The sequence below is a fragment of the Salmo trutta genome, chromosome 19, assembly GCF_901001165.1.
Source record: "Salmo trutta chromosome 19, fSalTru1.1, whole genome shotgun sequence".
Lineage (NCBI taxonomy): Eukaryota > Metazoa > Chordata > Actinopteri > Salmoniformes > Salmonidae > Salmo > Salmo trutta.
In genome coordinates, this window is record NC_042975.1 from 14,809,026 (window position 1) to 14,826,710 (window position 17,685).

At 44.3% G+C, this 17,685-nt stretch overlaps 1 protein-coding gene across 24 annotated transcripts in view; it reads left to right on the top strand.

Moving 5' to 3' along the window:
• LOC115154037 (disks large homolog 2) overlaps window positions 1–17,685 on the top strand; it is a 325,900-nt gene that overhangs the window by 171,279 nt on the left and 136,936 nt on the right. Inside the window, exon 1 of one of the 24 annotated variants that reach the window (XM_029699852.1) lies at window positions 16,989–17,282. The exons of the other annotated variants lie outside the window; for them this stretch is intronic. The gene's annotated coding sequence lies outside the window, so the exon portion shown is untranslated. Of the gene's footprint in view, window positions 1–16,988; window positions 17,283–17,685 lie in introns of those variants that run through there. 24 annotated transcript variants of the gene reach the window in all.

Genomic DNA, 17,685 nt, shown 5'->3' on the forward strand with positions numbered 1-17,685 from the left:
AGGATGCAGGATGGTGTTAGAGGATGCAGGATGGCGTGAGAGGATGCAGGATGGCGTGAGAGGATGCAGGATGGCGTGAGAGGATGCAGGATGGCGTGAGAGGATGCAGGATGGCGTGAGAGGATGCAGGATGGCGTGAGAGGATGCAGGATGGCGTGAGAGGATGCAGGATGGCGTGAGAGGATGCAGGATGGTGTGAGAGGATGCAGGATGGCGTGAGAGGATGCAGGATGGCGTGAGAGGATGCAGGATGGCGTGAGAGGATGCAGGATGGCGTGAGAGGATGCAGGATGGTGTGAGAGGATGCAGGATGGCGTGAGAGGATGCAGGTGAACCTGTACTGTAATGTGCCTGAGTCTGCTGGTACATCTCCTGATCTGCCTGTTTAAGAGACCCCAAACTACTTCATAAAAATAATATACTTCTTAGTATGAGTGACAGATTGAACAGGATTTCTATTACACACAATAGGTTGACACATTGTGTGCCAGGATGGACTCCAGGGACATTGCCTCTGCGAACCCATCTCTCTGCTAATGCGTCATGTGATACTCGTACGTGCACCCAACCCTTTACCACTGTCTTTAAAGCGATGGTCTACAAGTTTCTGGCAGTGTTTCAGCTTGTAGTGCAGCTTTGCTAACATTGGGATATTGCATTGTATACATTTTTGTGGATGCTAAATCATGCTGACTACTAAAAGTAAACTATGGATTAAAGTGGATGCTGCTGTCACTGCAGGCCTAAAAAAGCAACTCAAGGTAAGATTAATTTCACTCAAAGCTGTAGATTGGAAGAACCATCCTATTTACATCCACTCAAACCACTAACAAACACTTGGTGTTCCATTGTTAGGCTGCAGTTAACATTAGCAGGGCCCAGAGTTTTTCCGTCTGCAACCTGACACAAAAAAAGGCCCTGGGCCCTTGTTATACATGGCTTATAGGTCAGGATAAACACCTATTCCTAAACATAAGCATGTAGGTGTCATGTGTTGCTCATGTGTTCTATAGCTAATATTGTTATCATTAGGCCTATCATTATTTTATAGTTATTATTATGCTGTGCCTCTGAAAATGTATTACCAGTTTATTCTCCAAGTTAATATCCAGTCAAGGGGGAACAATGCAGTGAAGGCCAAAAGGAGAGTAGTGTGTCATATAATGCAAATGGGGAGGTTAACCTCTTGGCAAGGCCAAGGGTGGCATGACAAGAAGCTGTGTGTCGTCCATGTTGAGTGCCCCATCCTCCTCCCGAACCCCCCTGGAGCTGTTTCCTGTTTACCCGCATGTCCTCCAGACAAGCACTTTGCTTTGAACCCCAGAACGACCAGGGCAGATCCTCCAGATGGCCAAGGACTCTTATCCAACACGGTATGACAAGTCACATCCAAACTTTCACTGACGAGAACATGCTGTAGTCACCGACTTTCAGCCCGTGCTGGCCATTGTAACATTTAACCAAAGGATTAGTCCAGTAGATAAGCTCCAAAAAATACCAGATTGTTCACTTTGGTATAGAAGCATGAAAATTGGCACACTTGTGTAACATAGTAATATTACTGGATATTCCAATGAAAGAGAATGGGAATACTTTAATTCATTATTTCATGAATGCGAAGTTGAATATTTGCCGGCAGGCAATAGCCAAAAGTTTTTGGGGATAAACAGAGTATTTTTCATAGCTGCCTTAGTTTTACAAGCATCTAAAGCGAGTATTCAATCAATTGCTGATGGTGGATTTCAGGATAGCACATTCGGAAGTGGGTTTCATTTGCACAGCGGCAACGGCTCAGCCGCGAATTGATAGCCCACACAAGCTCACAGAACAGGATCGTTGAGTGCTGATGTGCGTAATAAATTGTCTGTCCTCGGTTGCAACACTCACTACTGAGTTACAAACTGCCCCTGGAAACAACGTCATCACAAGAACTGTTCGTCAGAAGCTTCATGAAATGGGTTTTCCATGGCCGAGCAGCCGCACACAAGCCTAAGATCACCATGCGCAATGCCAAGCGTTGGCTGGGGTCGTGTAAAGCTCGCTGCCATTGGACTCTGGAGCAGTGGAAACAAGTTCTCTGGAGTGATAAATCACGCTTTACCATATGGCAGTCCGACGGACAAATCTGGGTTAGGCGGATGCCAGGAGAATGTTACCTCATGAATGCATAGTGCCAACTGTAAAGTTAGGTGGAGGAGGAATAATGGTCTGGGCTGTTTTTCATGGTTCAGGCTAGGCCCATTAGTTCCAGTGAAGGGAAATCTTAACGCTACATTATACAATGATGAATGGAATGGTCTACCATATTAAAAGCTTTGGCCAAGTCAATAAAAATAGCAGCACAACATTGCTTAGAATCAAGGGCAATGGTGACATCATTGAGGACCTTTAAGGTTGCAGTGACATCCATAAGCTGAGCGGAGACCAGATTTCATACCAGAGAGAATACTATAGACATCAAGAAACATTGATTCATATAAAACGGTCATTTTTCCACCGAGGTAGTGCATTGAACTCAACAAATGATAGACTACTGTAATTAACAGAAACTAGGCATTATTCCTTATAAGAGTGTGGTCGGAATAAGTATAATGATACAGGACGAGACCAAAATGAAGACACGGGAGGCAGATGGTTCGAGTCTCTGATATTTATTATAATCTAAAGGGCAGGCAAGAGACAGGTCATGGACAGGCAAAAGATCATGAACCAGGTCAGAGTCCAGGAGGTACAGAGTGGCAGGCAGGCTCGAGGTCAGGGCAGGCAGTGTGGTCAGGAAGGCGTGCTCAGAGTCAGGGCAGGCAAGGGTCAAAACCGGGAGGACTAGAAAAACGGAGATAAGGAAAAACAGGAGCACGGAAAAAACACACTGGTTGACTTGACAAGACGAACTGGCAACAGACAGAGAATATGAATAAATACCCAGGGACTAATGGGGAAAACAGGTGACACCTGGAGACAATCACAAAGACAGGTGAAAAAGATCAGGGTGTGACAATAAGGGCATATAATGAGCAATAAAGTTGTTGACTACAGTTGGTAAAAAGCAGTGTTTTTTTTTGCTTATTCAGTAATAAACAGCTTCTTAAATTGTTTTACCTGCTGTGGTTAACTTGTGACACTCATGCATTATGCTGTTTTGGTTCAGCTCCTGGGGCCTTATTTATCAATCATTCATAGGAGCAAAACAAGAGAGTTAGATTTATCAATATCAATGTTGGTTTGAGAGTGTGCGTAAATTTACGCAGAGCCATGATCATGCGTACACACAGTGCATGTGGTGGAATAAAGGAACTCCTTAGAATGGGGAAAATATACAATCCATTCGGAAAGTATTCAGACCCCTTCTCCCTTTAAAAAAATCAGAAATACCTTATTTACATAAAGTATTCAGACCCTTTGCTATGAGAATCGACATTGAGCTCAGGTGCATCCTGTTTCCATTGATCATCCTTGAGATGTTTCTACTACTTGGTGTCCATCTGTGGTAAATTCAATTGTTTGGACCTGATTTGGAAAGGCACACACCTGTCTATATAAGGTCCCACAGTTGACAGTGCATGTCAGAGCAAAAACCAAGCCATGAGGTCGAAGGAATTGTCCGTAGAGCTCAGAGACAGGATTGTGTCGGCACAGATATGGGGAAGGATACCAAAACATTTCTACAGCGTTGAATGTCCCAAAGAACAGTGGCCTCCATCATACTTAAATGGAATAAGTTTGGAACCACCAAGACTCTTCCTAGGCCGCCCGGCCAAGCTGAGCAATTGGGGGAGAAGGGCCTTGGTCAGGGAGGTGAGCAAGAACCTGCTGGTCACTCTGACAGAGCTCCAGAGTTTCTCTGTGGAGATGGGAGAACCTTCCAGAAGGACAACCATCTCTGCAGCACTCCACCAATCAGGCCTTTATGGTAGAGTGGCCAGACAGAAGCCACGCCTCAGTAAAAGGCACATGAGAGCGCACTTGGAGTTTTCCAAAAGGCACCTAAAGGACTCTCAGACCAAGAGAAACAAGATTCCCTGGTCTGATGAAACCAAGATTAAACTCTTTGGCTTGAATACCAAGTGTCACTTCTGGAGGAAACCTGGCACCATCCCTACGGTGAAGCATGGTGGTGGCAGCATCATGCTGTGGGGAAGTTTTTCCAGTGGCAGGGACTGGGAGACTAGTCAGGATCTAGAGAGAGATGAACGAAGCAAAGTACAGAGAGACCCTTGATGAAAACCTGCTACAGAGCACTCAAGACCTCAGACTGAGGCGAAGGGTCACCGTCCAACAGGACAACGACCCTAAGCACACAGCCAAGACAACGCAGGAGTGGCTTCGGGACAAGTCTCTATTTCCTTGAGTGTCCCAGCCAGAGCCCGGACTTGAACCCGATCAAACATCTCTGGAGAGACCTGAAATTAGCTGTGCAGCGACGCTCCCCATCCAACCTGACAAGAGCTTGAGAGGATCTGCAGAGAAGAATGGGAGAAACTTGTAGCGTCATACCCAAGAAGACTGAAGACTATAATTGCTGCCAAAGGTGCTTCAACAAAGTACTGAGTAAAGGGTCTGAATACGTAAGTAAATGTGATATTTTTGTATTTCATTATCAATACATTTGCTAACATTTCTAAAAACATGTTTTCACTTGTGGGTGGGTGAAAGAAAAAAAATTCTACACTCTACACTCTTAGTAGAGTCTACACTCTACTAAGTCTACACTCTTAGAAAAAAGGGTTCCAAAAGGGTTCTTTAGCTGTCCCCATAGGAGAACCCTTTTTGGTTCCAGGTAGAACCCTTTTTGGTTCTATGTAGAACCCTCTGTGGTTCCACATGGAACCCAAAAGGGTTCTACCTGAAACCAAAAGGTTTCTACCTGGAACCAAAAAGGGTTCTTCAAAGGGTTCTCCTATGGAGACAGCCAAAGAACCCTTTTAGGATCAATATAGCACCTTTTTTTCCTTTGAGTGTGGTGGTATGAATGCTTTCTGAAGACACTTTAATTTGACCACATCAGCACGTTTGTTAATAATTCATATAAAGTACAGTAATTTGTTCAATTAGAGGTATTTGTGACAGTGAAACCATTGTTGAAATACTATAAAATACTGATATAATGGCAAATGGAATGAGAGATGGCTGATCTTGCTCTGTTGGAAGATTTGGTACACACTCTATTTTGCAGAGAGTGTGTTTTTAGAGATCAGTGGGACTTTTTTGCAGAAAGTACAGATTGGCTCATCAGATATAATTTCCCAAAACCAATCTTATAAGATTTTTGTGAGGATTTAAGACCTACTTTAAAAACACATGCCATTCCGGTGCATATCCAAGTGCTATCCACCCTTACGTTTTTGGCAACGGGCACTTTCAGGGGGCTTACTTATCGGCATCTCACAGCCCTCGATGAGACAATGTTTTGGATGCAATCATAAGAAAAACTAACAGTAACACGTACAATTTCCATACACCATCGCACAACAGGCCAAGAGGGTTTTCTTTGCTATGATGCCATCAATGGGTTCCCAAATACGAACGGAGCAATAGACGGCACCCACATCGCCATAAAATCACCACCCCAAAACGATTTATATTATGTGAACAGAAAAGTCTTTCACTCTTTATGTTCAGGTGATAGGCTATGTGATCCACAAAAGACGCTGCTGAATGTGGTGGCAAGATGGCACGTACGACTCATTCTGCAGAACAGGAATGTTAGCCTATACACCTACAGGAGGGATCTGTTGATGATGGATAGCTTATTGGTTTGTGTTGCCTACTCATTTGAAGTATACTGTATTTGCCATTGCTAAAGCATCTTGAATTGTCCTAATGGTCCTCTCTTTGTAGCTATGTTTTTATTTTCACTGGTCACGCCACAACTGAGCAAGCTAAATAAAATATTTTGTTTGTACTCAATCTTTGACACTAGCAGCTCTATTTCAGTCTCAGAATTGGTTATTTTTCATAGCTTTTTTTGTTGCGCATTTGTATTTCATGGTATGGCTTTGTATATTCCCCACGGGTTGAAGGATGATTTTGACCACATATGGTTAATTAGGGGCATTTAGAAATGCAAACAGCCAAGGTTGTGCATGAGCACTGAGAACAATTGGTATTCATCAATGGTTATCTCCTACCAGTTTGCATATGACATACGTAGCATTGTTTGATAAATCACACTTTTTCTATGCGTACAACCGTTCTAAATTCTGTTCGTAAGTAGTATTTTACAATAGTTCCTACACAATATTGATAAAGGAGGCCCATGGTGTTCAGACATCATTTGCCTTCAGCTGATTATTGCTATCCAAGTTCATGAATACAAAATATTCTTATTATTGTGTAATCCTAATTCTCAGTTTACAAATTCACGTTGCTCATTTAGACACAATCTATGTGAAACGGATAAGAAACAAGCTCATAAGGAACAATCACAAACATTTAAGTGTGGCTGGTCTGAGTGTGTTAACAGTCATGATGCAGTTGTAGTGTGGGTCCTAAATGGCACCCTATTCCCTACATAGTGCACTACTTTTGACCCTCTTTTTATATCACTAGTGCTTATAATTTTCCAGACAGATGTTGTTTTCTGCTCTAGTAGTGAAGACCCTGAGATAGAACTGTTCACAGCTCACAATGTCCCGGGTCTTAAGTGATAGCAACGGACAGGCGCTGTTGATGGTTGTTAGGACCACAGTCTACCTTCCCCTCTTGGCTACGGATGGTATTCCTCCGGGGTCGAGTTGTTGGACGTGTGTGTCGGGCGATTGATTGGGGGTGAAAATGAGGCACGGTGTGGTTGTGTTAATAAGCCTTCCATGAGGTGTGACATGAGCCGGTGCTACATTAATGAAGCACATCTTTCATTGCTGCCATAATATTAGCACCAGACAAGATGGGGTAAGGCTCAGGACTTTTAATTCATTACATTTACATTTTGGTCACTAAGCAGACGCTCTTACCCAGAGGCACTTAGTCAGTGCATTCAACTAAGGTAGGTAAGACAACCACATATAAATTTAGAACGTGACCATGAACGTAACATTTGATAGATGATGAAAACAGAGTATGCTATACAATTATTCATGAAGGAATCCAAAGAAGATATGTTTGCATAATGTTGATAACTGTACACCGGAAACATACCCAGTAAAATGCACTATAATTAATGATTGCATTAAGTAAATTATAGAATGTAAAAAAAAAAGCAAACCGTGAAAAAGAGCGCCATCAACTGGTGGTGGTCTCGAAAGAGGTTCCGATTTAAATATATGTACAATCAGCCTGGGCCCTGATTCTGTATATATATATTTATATACAGTTGAAGTCAGAGGTTTACATACACCTTAGGCAAATACATTTAAACTCAGTTTTTCCACAATTGTTGACATTTAAGCCTAGTAAGAATTCCCTGTCTTAGGTCAGTTAGGATCACCACTTTATTTTAAGAATGTGAAATGTCAGAATAATAGTAGAGAGAATGATTTATTTCAGCTTTTATTTCTTTCATCACATTCCCAGTGGGTCAGAAGTTTACATCCACTCAATTAGTATTTGGTAGCATTGCCTTTAAATAGTTTAACTTGGGTCAAACGCTTTGGGTAGCCTTCCACAAGCTTCCCACAATAAGTTGGGTGAATTTTGGTCTATTCTTCCTGAAAGAGCTAGTGTAACTGAGTCAGATTTGTAGGCCTCCTTGCTCGCACACGCTTTTTCAGTTCTGCCCACACATTTTCTGTAGGATTGAGGTCAGGGCTTTGTGATGGCCACACTTAAGCCATTTTGCCACAACTTTGGAAGTATGCTTGGGGTCATTGTCCATTTGGAAGACCAATTTGCGACCAAGCTTTAACTTCCTGACTGATGTCTTGAGATGTTGCTTCAATATATCCACATAATTTTCCATCCTCATGATGCCATCTATTTTGTGAAGTGCACCAGTCCCTCCTGCAGCAAAGCACCCCCACAACATGATGCTGCCACCCCCATGCTTCACGGTTGGGATGGTGTTCTTCGGCTTGCAAGTCTCCACCTTTTCCTCCAAACATAATGATGGTAATTATGGCCAAACAGTTCTATTTTTGTTTCATCAGACCAGAGGACATTTCTCCAAAAAGTATGATCTTTGTCCCCATGTGCAGTTGCAAACCGTAGTCTGGCTTTTTTATGGCGGTTTTGGAGCAGTGGCTTCTTCCTTGCTGAGCGGCCTTTCAGGGTTATGTTGATATAGGACTCATTTTACTGTGTATATAGATACTTTTGTACCTGTTTCCTCCAGCATCTTCACAAGGTCCTTTGCTGTTGTTCTGGGATTGATTTGCACTTTTCGCACCAAAGTATGTTCATTAGGAGACAGAACGCGTCTTCTTCCTGAGCGGTATGATGGCTGCGTGGTCCCATGGTGTTTATATTTGCGTACTATTGTTTGTACAGATGAACGTGGTACCTTCAGGTGTTTGGAAATTGCTCCCAAGGATGAACAAGACTTCTACAATTTTCTTTCTGAGGTCTTGGCTGATTTCTTTTGATTTTCCCATGATATCAAGCAAAGAGACACTGAGTTTGAATTTAGGCCTTGAAATACATCCACAGGTACACCTCCAATTGACTCAAATGATGCAAATTAGCCTATCAGAGGCTTCTAAAGCCATGTCATGATTTTCTGGAATTTTCCAAACTGTTTAAAGGCACAGTCAACTTAGTGTATGTAAACGCCTGACCCACTGGAATTGTGATACAGTGAATTATAAGTGAAATAATCTGTCTGCAAACAATTGTTGGATAAATTACTTGTGTCATGCACAAAGTAGATGTCCTAACCGACTTGTCAAAACTATGGTTTGTTAACAAGAATTTTGTGGAGTGGTTGAAAAACAAGTTTTAATGACTCCAACGTAAGTGTTTGTAAACTTCTGACTTCAACTGTATATATAACCAGGCAAGTTGGTAAGTTGACTGGGAACACATTTTTATTTACAACCTGGGGAATAGGTGTGTGTCAGTGGTGTGCGTATTGGGAGCGGAGTCAGGTGCAGGAGAGCAGAGAGTTGCTAACAGGCGCACACTTTGTTTAGGCAGGAGAAACCAGACGGACGCCACCGCGTCGAAACCTCCAGCCAATATGCAAAAGTGCAAACGCGCAAACAGTCACAATAATTATGTACAAACATATAAACATACCTCGTGAAATAAACACGGAAAAAACTCACACCAGAATTGCGCGTCAAACATGACACGTAACACGAAACAATCTAACACAAAGACATGAGAGGGGAACAGAGGAATAAATACATGTAGTGTGATTGGGGAATGAAAACCAGGTGTGCAGGGAACAAGACAAAACAAATGGATAAATGAAAAATGGAGCGGCGATGGCTAGAAAGCCGGTGACGTTGACCGCCGGAACAAGGAGAGGAGTCGAGTTCGGCAGAAGTCGTGACAATAGGAAGTGGGACGAATGAGCCAATTGGAGGCTGGGGATGATTAAGTGGCCATGATGGTATGAGGGCCAGATTGGAAATGTAGCCAGGACATCAGGGTTTACAACTCTACTCCTACGATAAGTGCCATGGGATCTTTAGTGACCACAGAGAGTCAGGACACCCATTTAACTTCCCATCCAAAAGACAGCACCCTACACAGGGCAATGTGCCCAATCACTGCCCTGGGGCATTGGGATATTTCTTCTTTAGACCTGAGGAAAGTGTGCCTCCTACTGTCCCTCCAACACCACTTCCAGCAGCATCTGGTCTCCCATCCAGGGATCAACCAGGACCAACCCTGCTTAGGTTCAGAGGCAAGCCAGCAGTGGGATGCAGGGTGGTATGCTGCTGGCAACAGTGGAGGGTAATAGCAATGTAGCATGTAGCACAGGCTAACAGTAATAGCACTGCTATATAACAGTAATAGCAATAATGTACACAATGTGATGACATGGGATCAGCATGTAGCGGCTTATAGCACAGAATAAACACATTATGTACATGGGGCTAGGCTAACCTAGCACACAATAGGAACAAGGCCAACTAGTATGGGCAACAGTGGTAAGCTAGCATGCTAGGCTAGCAGGCCAAATGCCATAGAACAGTATATATTGTGGGCTAGAATGCTAAGCTAGGCCATGGGCTAGTAGTAGCAGACAGTATACACAAGGGAGGCTAGTAGGCCAATGGCTTTGGGTAGGCATGGCAAACATTAGCACTATGGTCTCGTGTGGCTCAGTTGGTAGAGCATGGTGTTTGCAACGCCAGGGTTGTGGGTTCGATTCCCACGGGGGACCAGTACGGAAGGAAAAAAAAATGTATGAAATGTATTCACCACTGTAAGTCGCTCTGGATAAGAACGTCTGCTAAATGACTAAAATGTAAAAATGTTACCAGCTAGTGGGTTGTTATGCTATGGCTAACAATGCTAGTATGTAAACAATGATATGGCCACGGGGGCTGGATGGCATAACAGGAAATGACTGAGATGTGATGACATCATAGGCCGGCCATCTTAAGTGATTGTGAACAATTGATGCAGAATTGCATTAGTGGAAACGAAGACTGTTCTCAGGTCAGGCCTGGTTGAAACTAAATATGTTGGGGACAATTTCAGCTAACCCTAAACCATAGGTTGAAGATGACAAAGGCTAAGATGAGGATTCTAATATCCCATAACTCTTTGCATAAATGAGGACAAATTCTAAACAATGGGACCAGCTATGCTAGTTAGCAACTGCGCTGGTCCCATGAATCTGTTTATATTCTAAATGCTTCTGCATGGAATCATAACTTGTCCTAACCTGGGTATCTTCAACCTAGCCTAAGCCTAACCCTTTTCCTAGCCTTAACCTAATTCTCTTAACCTGACACATTAATTCTCCTAACCTGCTAGTAACTTTTGCTAGTCAAAACCTGCAGACTTCCGCTGAGAGCAGTGTCTGTAGCCACTAATGCGATACAGCAACAATGGCTGGTAGCCATCTTGACGCAGTACCTAATGGGGAGAGATTTTAGCTCACAGAAACTATGCTATGAGGCCAGATAAACAGGAGTAAGTAATATGGCTAGTACACATACATAAAGAACTAGTTGATTTGATTTGAGCATATACTGTAACACTGGGAGAGGTGTATACTAACATACTGTAGGTATTAGAGCCTATAACATACAGACAAATAAAATATACATCAACTTTTTTTTCTTCTTTTTTTTACTTTATTTAACTAGGTAGGCTAGTTGAGAACAAGTTCTCATTTACAACTGTGACCTGGCGAAGATTGTCAGGAACCACTCTAAATAGCAGGAGGGGTGAAGTCAGGCGCAAGAGACATGTGAAACACACGTTTAATGAACAAGTCCACAATACCCAAAACAAGGCAGGGTAACAAAAACTCCAAACAACAGGAAAAATGAATCCTGGAAAGAGTCGGGACGCAGCCCAGCAACCCTAATGCCCAAAATGACAGCGGCAGGGGAAAAACAAATCCCCAACCTACTAAAAGGACGACACAAAAATAATCCCGCACAAACCCCAACTAAAACAGACAGACTAAATACCCCAGTAATGACCTAACACAAAACAGGTGCTAACCTAAACAGACATCAGCAACTGACACAGGAACAGATCGGTGGCAGCTAGTAAGCCGGCGACGACGACCGCCGAGCGCTGCCCGACCGGGGAGAGGCGCCACCTTCTGTGGACATTGTGACAAAGATAAAGCAAAGCAGTGCGACACAAACAACACAGAGTTACACATGGAATAAACAAACATACAGGCAATAACACAATAGAGGAAAAAGTCTATATCCAGTGTGTGCAAATGAGGTAAAATAAGGGAGGTAGGCAATAAATAGGCCATAGTAGCGAAATAATTACAATTTAGCAATTAAACACTGTGATAGATGTGCAAAAGATGAATGTGCAAGTAGAGATACTGGGGTGCAAAGGAGCAAAAAAATATATAAATAATAATAAATAACAGTATGGGGATGAGGAAGTTGGATGGGCTATTTACAGATGGGCTATGTACAGGTGCAGTGATCTGTCAGCTGCTCTGACAGCTGGTGCTTAAAGTTAGTGAGGGAGATATGGGTCTCCAGCTTCAGTGATTTTTGCAATTCGTTCCAGTCATTGGCAGCAGAGAACTGGAAGGAAAGGCGGCCAAAGGAGGAATTGGCTTTGGGGGTGACCAGTGAAATATTCCTGCTGGAGCGCGTACTACGAGTGGGTGCTGCTATGGTGACCAGTGAGCTGAGATAAGATAGGGCTTTACCTAGCAAAGACTTATAGATGACCTGGAGCCAGTGGGTTTGGCGACAAATATGAAGCGAGGGCAGCCAACGAGAGCATACAGGTCGCAGTGGTGGGTAGTATATGGGGCTTTGGTGACAAAACGGATTGCACTGTGATATACTGCATACAATTTCCTGAGTAGAGTGTTGGAGGCTATTTTGTAAATGACATCGCCGAAGTCAAGGATCGGCAGGACAGTCAGTTTTACGAGGGTATGTTTGGTAGCATGAGTGAAGGATGCTTTGTTGCGAAATAGGAAGCCGATTCTAGATTTCATTTTGGATTGGAGATGCTTAATGTGAGTCTGGAAGGAGAGTTTACAGTCTAACCAGACACCTAGGTATTTGTAGTTGTCCACATATTCTAAGTCAGAACCGTCCAGAGTAGCGATGCTGGATGGGCGGGCAGGTGCGGGCAACGATCGGTTGAAGACCATGCATTTAGTTTTACTTGCATTTAAGAGCAGTTGGAGGCCACGGAAGGAGAGTTGTATGGCATTGAAGTTAGTTAACACAGTGTCCAAAGAAGGGCCAGAAGTATACAGAATGGTGTCGCCTGCGTAGAGGTGGATCAGAAAATCACCAGCAGCAAGAGCGACATCATTGTGGTATACAGAGAAAAGAGTCGGCCCAAGAATTGAACCCTGTGGCACCCCCATAGAGACTGCCAGAGGTCCGGACAACAGGCCCTCTGATTTGACACACTGAACTCTGTCTGAGAAGTAGTTGGTGAACCAGGCGAGGCAGTCATTTGAGAAACCAAGGCTGTTGAGTCTGCCAATAAGAATGTGGTTATTGACAGAGTCGAAAGCCTTGGCCAGGTCGATGAATACAGCTGCACAGTATTGTCTCTTATCGATGCCGGTTATGATATCGTTTAGGACCTTGAGCGTGGCTGAGGTGCACTCATGACCAGCTCTGAAACCTGATTGCATAGCGGAGAAGGTACGGTGGGATTCGAAATGGTCGGTGATCTGTTTGTTAACTTGGCTTTCGAAGACCTTAGAAAGGCAGGGTAGGATAGATATAGGTCTGTAGCAGTTTGGGTCTAGAGTGTCTCCCCCTTTGAAGAGAGGGGATGACCACGGCAGCTTTCCAATCTTTGGGGATCTCAGACGATACGAAAGAGAGGTTGAACAGGCTAGGAATAGGTGTTGCAACAATTTCGGCTGATCATTTTAGAAAGAGAGGGTCCAGAATGTCTAGCCCTGCTGATTTGTAGGGGTCCAGATTTTGCAGCTCTTTCAGAACATCAGCTATCTGGATTTGGGTGAAAGAGAAAAGGATGGAGGCTTGGGCAAGTTGCTGTGGGGGGTGCAGTGGTTTTGACCGGGGTAGGGGTGGCCAGGTGGAAAGCATGGCCAGCCGTAGAAGAATTCTCATTGAAATTCTCAATTATTGTGGATTTATCGGTGGTGACAGTGTTTCCTAGCCTGAACCCTAACCGGTTACAATTTCACTTACATGGTCAGTGACGCACTAACACAGTTTAGGAAGTCCAGGGAAGGATTGTTCGTTCAGGAAAGGTCCAGTTGTGAGTTTCACAGATTGTGTTGTGGGGTTTGAGACCAATACTTGGTGAGGCCTGTGATTGGCTGACCAGGTCAGGTGACTTTGGTCAGCAGCATGTTCTAGAACAACCCCTAGCAACACCCCTAGCAACAGAGTGGCAAGGACCAGAGGTGTGAATGTCGCTCTGACTCCCTGGGCCAGCGAGAAGGTAGGAGATGAGGGTTAAAGTCCTGAGGGTTTTATACAAGTGGCAAAAATGGAAAAGGGGAAAAAACAAGACAAAAAAAAGAATTCTACCTTAAGATAGCGGAATAAATTTATAGAACTAGGTTAGATGGATAATGAAACATTTTCTTATCGTTGAAAATCTCATTCCAAAATGATGGGCATTAATATGGAGTTGGTCCCCCCTTTGCTGTTATAACAGCCTCCACTCTTCTGGGAAGGCTTTCCACTAGATGTTGGAACATTGCTGCAGGGGCTTCCATTCAGCCACAAGAGCATTAGTGAGTTCGAGCACTGATGTTGGGCAATTAGGCCTGGCTCGCAGTCGGCGTTCCAATTCATCCCAAAGGTGTTCGATGGAGTTGAGGTCAGGGCTCTGTGTATGCCAGTCAAGTTCTTCCACACAGATCTCAACAAACTATTTCTGTATGGACCTCACTTTGTGTACGAGGGCATTGTCATGCTGAAACAGGAAAGGGCCTTCCCCAAGCTGTTGCCACAAAGTTGGAAGCACAGAATAGTTTAGAATGTCATTGTATGCTGTAGCATTAAGATTTCCATTCACTTGAACTAAGGGCTCAAGCCCGAACCATGCAAAAATCAAATCAAACTTTATTTGTCACATGGGCCGAATACAACAGGTGTAGACCTTACCGTGAAATACTTACTTACAAGCCCTTAACCAACAGTGCAGTTCAAGAAGTTAAGAAAATATTTACCAAATAAACTGAAGTAAAAAATTGTAAAAAAGTAACACAATAACATAACAATAACGAGGCTATATACAGGGGGTACCGGTACCGAGCCAGTGTGCGGGGGTACAGGTTAGATCTAATTTGTACATGTCGGTAGGGGGGAAGTGACTATGCATAGATAATAAACAGCAAGTAGCAGCAATGTATAAAACAAATGGAGGGGGGGGTCAATGTAATAGTCCAGTGGCCATTTTATTAATTGTTCAGCAGTCTTATGGCTTGAGGTTAGAAGCTGTTAAGGAGCCTTTTGGTCCTAGACTTGGCACTCCAGGTACCGCTTGCCGTGCGGTAGCAGAGAAAACAGTCTATGACCTGGGTGATTTTATGGGCTTTCCTCTGACACCGCCTATTATATAGGTCCTGGATTGCAGGAAGCTTGGCCCCAGTGATGTACTGGGCCGTTCACACTACCCTCTGTAGCGTCTTACGGTCAGATGCCGAGCAGTTGCCATACCAGGCGGTGATGCAACCGGTCAGGATGCTCTTGATGGTGCAGCTGTAGAACTTTTTGAGGATCTGGGGACCCATGCCAAATCTTTTCAGTCTCCTGAGGGGGAAAAGGTTTTGTCGTGCCCTCTTCATGACTGTCTTGGTGTGTTTGGACCATGATAGATCGTTGGTGATGTGGACACCAAGGAACTTGAAACTCTCGACCCGCTCCACTACAGCCTCGTTGATGTTAATGGGGGCCTGTTCGGTCCACCTTTTCCTGTAGTCCACAATCAGCTCCTTTCTCTTGCTCACATTGAGGGAGAGGTTGTTGTCCTGGCACCACACTGCCAGTTCCCTGACCTCCTTCCTATAGGCTGTCTCATTGTTGTCGGTGATCAGGCTTACCAATGTTGTCGTCAGCAAAATTAATGTTGGTGTTGGAGTCATGTTTGGCCACGCAGCCGTGGGTGTTGAGGATCAGCATGGCAGGCGTGTTGTTGCCTACCCTTACCACCTGGGGGCGGCCCGTCAGGAAGTCCAGGATCCAGTTGCAGAGAGAGGTGTTTAGTCCCAGGGTCCTTAGCTTAGTGATGAGCTTCGTGGGCACTATGGTGTTGAACGCTGAGCTGTAGTCAATGAACAGCATTCTCACGTTGATGTTCCTTTTGTCCAGGTGGAAAAGGGCAGTGTGGAGTGCGATTGAGATTGTGTCATCTGTGGATCTGTTAGGGCGGTATGCGAATCGGAGTGGGTCTAGGGTATCCGGGAGGATGCTGTTGATGTGAGCCTTGACCAGCCTTTCAAAGCACTTCATGGCTACTGACGTGAACAGCCCCAGACCATTATTCCTCCACCAAACTTTACAGCTGGCACTATGCATTGGGGCAGGTAGCGTTCTCCTGGCTTCCGCCAAACCCAGATTCGTCCATTGGACTGCCAGATGATTGGCATTGCGCATGGTGATCTTAGGCCTGTGTGCGGCTGCTCGGCCATGGACAAACAGTTCTTGTGCTGACGTTGCTTCCAGAGGCAGTTTGGAACTCAGTAGTGAGTGTTGCAACCAAGGACAGAAGCACTTCAGAAAAAATCAACCCCTACAAAAAATCTCATTAATAATTCGTATTTCAAATCATCAAATCAAATGTATTTATAAGGCTCTTCTTACATCAGCTGATATCTCAAAGTGCTGTACAGAAACCCAGCCTAAAACCCCAAACAGCAAGCAATTTCCTGTTGTTGCAGTATTATTTTGCTGCTGTAGCAAACTGGCTCAAATTAAGATCTTACATCTGTAGTACCCACGATGCCGTACACTAGCGTGACTCATGGAAACAGACTCTGTGTATTCCCCAGAGGGTCCTACTCACCATGACCCTGTGTGAGAGTGTGTGTATTAAACCTGCCAAGCTGGAAGGCACCATTGATTCAGCAGCAGCTTTCCCCTGTTCCACTTTCAACCCTGCTGCCCAGGGGGGAGGGGGAAGAGAGAGAGAGATGCATTCTGGCCCCGGATGATGTACGGCACTGGGCTGGGTGATAGCAGAACCTCCTCTGGGTGCTAGGGCTCTAGACATGCAGTTTTCAGGACTAGAAGGATGCTAAGACATGCTCACTGTCCATCCCTTCTTTCTGTGATATGTAAATAGAGCTGCTGCAGACACTGCCCCCCCCCTTCTCTCTGTCACTCTCACTCACTCACTCACTCACTCACTCACTCACTCACTCACTCACTCACTCACTCACTCACTCACTCACTCACTCACTCACCGGGAGTGTGTGTGGGTGAGAGAGAGACCTTCTTCTGCTGTGTTGAGACGCAAAGAAAGCAAGAGAAAGAGAGGCTCTCTATGCTCAAGTCCTACTCCTGCTTTCTCTCTCTCATCATTCCTCCCTCCTGCTCTCTCTTGCCTGTGGAATATACTGACAAGGAATAGTATCTCAGACACGTGTGTAGAGCCTTTTAGGCTTGCAAACAAAACAAGTGCTTTATTTCTTTGCAGTGAGTATGTTTGCCTCGATTTTCTATGCCAAGAAGCTAGGGAGAAGACTTGTACAGAATGCGAGGAAAGACAAAATGCCGAAAGATACGGTAGGTGCAAGTTTTTTTTCCCGGATTTATTTCGGTCAACAAATACAGTGTCATGGTATAAGAAGAATACCAAGTGAAAGTGTCCATCTGGATGTAAGAAGCAGATTATGCTGTGCTCAGCTTTCTTCAGTGTTTATTTTTTGAAAGGCTCTGTTTTGTGGGCTATGCAATGTCTTCCTTAAAAGCATCTGTTCTGTCTCATTTGACAGAGAGCGTGAGAGAGACACAGAGGGAGTGAAAGAGAGAGAGCGTATGACAGAGAATGATGTCTCATAAGATCTGATCATTGTACTCTGAACTGTGGTACTCTACTGTATCTTTCTCATTAACTGCGCAAGATCCTCTTATCTGTCCTCCGGTTACATTTCTCCTCCGTCTTTTAAGTCCCAGACACACATTGACA